At 40.2% G+C, this 5016-nt stretch overlaps 1 pseudogene; it reads right to left on the reverse strand.

The window, feature by feature from the left end:
• Nucleotides 1-1410: 1410 nt before the first annotated feature.
• Nucleotides 1411-1808, reverse strand: LOC129035474 (small ribosomal subunit protein eS12-like; annotated as a pseudogene).
• Nucleotides 1809-5016: the final 3208 nt, after the last annotated feature.

The following is a 5016-nucleotide window of genomic DNA, read 5'->3' on the forward strand; positions in this document are numbered from 1 at the left end:
TTTTACACAAGCTTTCCAGAGAAGCTGACTTTGCTGAAATTTGGGGACGATGGAGAGAATTTACTTCAGAGAAACAAAAATATCTATAAAATAACATTTTAATTTGCTGTTTCTACAAAGTCTTGTAATCATTTCTGTAACTTGGCCGACAAACTCCTGCCCTGCTGTTCAGGCGTCTAGCTGTTCTGCCTCCTGGGCTCCATCCCTCATAGAATAAAAAAGTCATATTTTCTTTTTCTTCTCTTTTTTATTTTATTTTCTTTTTTTTTGAGATGGAGTCTGGCTCTGTCACCCAGGCTGGAGTGCAGTGGCATGATCTTGGCTCACTGCAACCTCTGCCTCCCAAGTTCAAGCAATTCTCGTGCCTCAGCCTCCCGAGTACCTGGGACTACAGGCACCTGCCACCACGCCCGGCTAATTTTTGTATTTTTAGTAGAGATGGGGTTTCACCATGTTGGCCAGGCTAGTCTCGAACTCCTGGCCTCAAACGATCTGTTCACCTTGGCCTCCCAAAGGCTGGGATTACAGGCATGAGCCACCACACCTGGGGCCCCTTAAAAAGTCCTATTTTCTTACACAGAAAGATTTAAGTCACTGCAACTTTCTTCAAACTCATCTCAAGGCCTCCCAGTACAGAGTTGAAGAGCCAGAATAAACTTTGAAATTATGGCTGCCGGGTCAGTCACAGCACATTTTCAGAACACAGCCATATCTTTCCCCATTTTTAGTCACAAGGTAGATTGTAAGGAGAGAGGCGTTAATTCAAATTGCATGAAGAATGACTTCCTGATTATCAGAACAATCAAATAATAAAAGCAGTGCCCAGAGAAAATTATAATGTGCCACAGTTGAAAATACTGTTAAAAGGTAAATAACAATCTACCTAGATAAAGTACGTAGAATAAGATTATATTTTAAAAATCCAAAGTCATCCTTGATAATAAATTTCTTACTTTGTGTATGTGTGCATGCATTTCCATGTGTTTTTATTTAGTTATGTTTTTATATCATTAAAACTTTTTCCACTTTGGCAAGCGTATTACTGGTAATGTCTCCCAATTTTCTTTGTGATAGTTAATTTCCACATAAGCAGTCATCAAATTGTAACATAACTCTAAAATCTTTTCATTCAGTAGGTTAGATTCTAAAACTGAGGAAAAGATTAAATATCTTGTTCCTTAGAAAAGTATGCATATTCAATGTTTCTGACCCACTCATCGAAGTTTGAAGAGTGCAGATGAAAGAAGCTGAAAAGGTTAAACCCCTGAACATTTATTACTTTTACTCATTAATGAGAAATACATAAGTGAATTTGTGACTTTCACGCTGTTTGAAACAGCCGTATTAGCCATAATTAGTGTGTGTGAGTGTGTGCGTGTGCATGTTGGTACGCACCAAAGTTTTCTGTGTTCATTTCTTGCATTTGAAGTACTCTTTGATGACATCCTTGGCCTGACACTCCTTGCCAGCGTCCTTAACTTTGACACAACTGCCACCAACCACTTTACAACCACTTTCCCCTCTCTATCATTTTCGCAGAAGCCTGCTTATTGCTCTAGTTTCTTGTCATCAACCTTAAGTCGTTTGATTCGGTGTTCAGCACAAAAGGCCTCCACCAACTTGACATACACAGGCTCATCACAGTTGGATGCAAGCACGCAAAGATGGGCTTGGCACTTGTCTAAGGCTTTGGCAGATTCGAGAATTCCACATGCTAGGCCATCATGGACGAGGGCGGTCTTCAGCACCTCTTGTAAAGCAGTATTAACATCCATTATACCTCCAGCAGTAATGCCTTCCTCGGCCATGGCTGTGGCTTACCTGTGAAGCTGAATCTTAAATGCACCCAGGCCTCCACTTCCACGTGACTAGGTGGTGGCAGGGTAAGAAATGGTATAATTTACATATCTTGAAATTTGTTCAACATAAGTATACAATGATTTCTTGTAAATTTATGGAGTTGTGTAGCAACCACTATTCACTTAAAAATATTTTCATCACTCCAAAAAAGTCCCTGGTGGCTATTTGCAATCACTTACATTCCTACTCTCAGGTCCAGGCAACAATTGATTTTTTTTTTTTTTTTGTCACTGTAAGTTTTGCCTTTTTCTTGAGGTTTCTTGTAAATGAAATTATACAAGATAGTCTTCTGTGTCTGGCTTATTTCACGTAACATAATGTTTTAGGGTTCATCCATGTTGTAGCACGTATCAATAGCCATTTTTTTTATTGCTGAATAGTATTCCACTGTGTAGATAATATCTCACATTGTATGTATCCACTCATTAGTTTATGAACATCTGGATTGTTTCCGTCTGGCTATTATACACAATGCTGTTATGAACATTCATGTGCAAATTTTGGGTGGGTACATGTTTCCAGTTCTCTGGGATATATATCTAGGAGTGGAATTTCTGGATTAAAGATTCTATATTTAGCTTTTTGAGGAACTGCCAAACTGTTTTCCATAGTGGTTGCACTATTTTTGCATTCCCAACCAGCAATGTATGAGATTTCCAATTTCTACACACATCTTAGCAAAAACTTGATATTGTCAGTCTTTTTTATTATAGCCATTTTAGTAGGTATGTAATAATAGCATGTAGTTTTATTTTGCATTTCCCTAATGATTAATGGTGTTAAGCATTTCTTCTTGAGATTATTAGCCTTTTTGTATTTTCTTTGTTAAATGTTTATTCAGATTGGGTGTGGTAGTCCACGCCTGTAATCCCAGCACTTTGGGAGACCAAGGTGGGTGGATCACCTGAGCTCAGGAATTCCAGATTAGCCTGGCTAACATGGTGAAACCTCATCTCTACTAAAAAATACAAAAATTAGCCAGGTGTGGTGGCACATGCCTGTAGTCCCAGCTACTCCAGAGGCTGAGGCAGGAGAATCGTTTGAACCCAGGAGGCAGTGGTTGCTGTGAGCTGAGATTGTGCCACTGCACTCCAGCCTGGGCAACAGAGTAAGACTCTGCCTCTCTCTCTATATATATATACACATACATATATATATATATATATATACACACACATATATACACATACATGTATACACATATATATATACACACACACACACATTTATATATGTTTTGTTTTGTTTGGTTTGGTTTTTTTTAAGAGAGATGAGGTCTTGCTATGTTACCCAGGCTGATCTCAAATTCCTGGGCACAAGCAATTCTCCCACCCTAGCCTCCCAAAGTGCTGGGATTACAGGCATGAGCTACCACACCCAGCTCTTTTCCCTATTTTTTAGTTGGATGGTTTATCTTCCAGTTATTGAGTTATAAATATCCCTTATGTAGTCTGGATGCAAATAGTTTACCAGATATATTACTTGCAAATATGTTCTTCCAATTTGTGGCTTGTCTTTTTATTTTTTTAAGACTCTCAGGTTTTGAAATCAGAAAAAAATATAACGGGCTCAATATTATGTGAAAAATTGTACTTAATATCCTAATAATTTTATTCTTTTAAATCTTTAAACACAGTACAGACAGAATTTGGAAACTGGAATTGTAATTTACTTCCTAGAGGATGAATTATAACACAGGAAAAGCCTTTTATTACAATATGTTTTGACATGAGATTAGTGGTTTACAGCTAACTGGCTAAGGAAGAAGAGTCCTGATTTGTAGCATTTCCAATTTCCATGGTATAAATACTCCCCCAGGGACTATTTTAAGGCACTAATGGTTTAACAACCAACTCAAAAAGTTTCTGAACATTTAGCTCTTGACCCTAGAGAGCCAGAAAGAACCAGCTCCAGCATACTACTAAAAATCCATGATCGAAGCGGTAGTAAAAGTCTTAAAGATAAACGAAAGAGGAAGGAAGGAAAGGGATGGGGGAAGGGGGAAGGGAAGAGGAAAGGGAAGGGAAGGGAAGAGGAAAGGGAAGGGAAGGGAAGAGGAAAGGGAAGGGAAGAGGAAAGGGAAGGGAAGGGAAGTGGAAAGGGAAGGGAAGGGAAGTGGAAAGGGAAGGGAAGGGAAGGGAAGGGAACGGAGAAGGAAAGAGGAGAGGAGTGGAGGGGAGGGGAGAGGGGAGGGGAAGGGAGGGGAGAGGAGAGGAGAGGAGGGGAGGGGAGGGGAGAGGAGAGGAGAGGAGGGGAGGGGAGGGGAGGGGAGGGAACAGAGAAGACAGAAGAGAGAGAAGAGAAGAGGACACCTGCTTTGGAAGAATTTGCAGATTACCAAGAAAGATATCACTGATCCTTTACATGAAAATGAAAGGAAAATTCGTTTTTAAAAAACCAAGTCAACAGATTATAAAAACACATAAATAAGAAGCTCTACAAAGAATGAAAATGAAAATAAAATCATTCTCTGGAGCAGAAAATGGAAACTATTTTATAACTGTGGTATCACTATCACTAATCCAGGAAACCCACTGAAGGGACTGTGGTGATTATGAGGAGTTCATTCCATGTTGTTTGTGTGGTGCTGACCCTTCCCACTCACCTCCAGCAGCTAACACGCAAGTCTGGCCTATCCCCCTTAAACCTAATATTGGTTCAGGAAACCAATGGACAATGGACTATCCCTCCAAAGCCCTCCCTGGAGCTTTTTCTGGAAGAAACAAGAGATCAGTAGGCATTAAGATTATGTAGGCCTGGAGTTGCAGTCTGCTCAAGTGATGACTCACTCTTCCCCCACTATTTAGCAGCCATGGGGTTTGGGAGGTGTATTAGCCCATTTTTACGCTGCTGATAAAGACATACCTGATTTACAATTTACAAAAAAGACGTGTAATGGACATACAGTTCCACCTGGCTGGGGAAGCCTCACAATCATAGCAGAAGGCAAGGAGGAGCAAGTCACATCTTACATGGATGGCAGCAGGCAAAAAAGAGAGCTTGTGTAGGGAAACTCCCGTTTTTAAAACCATCGGACCTTGTGAGACTCATTCACTATCACGAGAACAGTGCAGGAAAGACCTGCCCCCATAATTCAATCACCTCCCACTGGGTTCCTCCTGTGACATGTGGGAATTGTGGGAGTTACAATTCAAG

Source organism: Pongo pygmaeus, chromosome 3 (genome assembly GCF_028885625.2).
Source record: "Pongo pygmaeus isolate AG05252 chromosome 3, NHGRI_mPonPyg2-v2.0_pri, whole genome shotgun sequence".
NCBI lineage: Eukaryota > Metazoa > Chordata > Mammalia > Primates > Hominidae > Pongo > Pongo pygmaeus.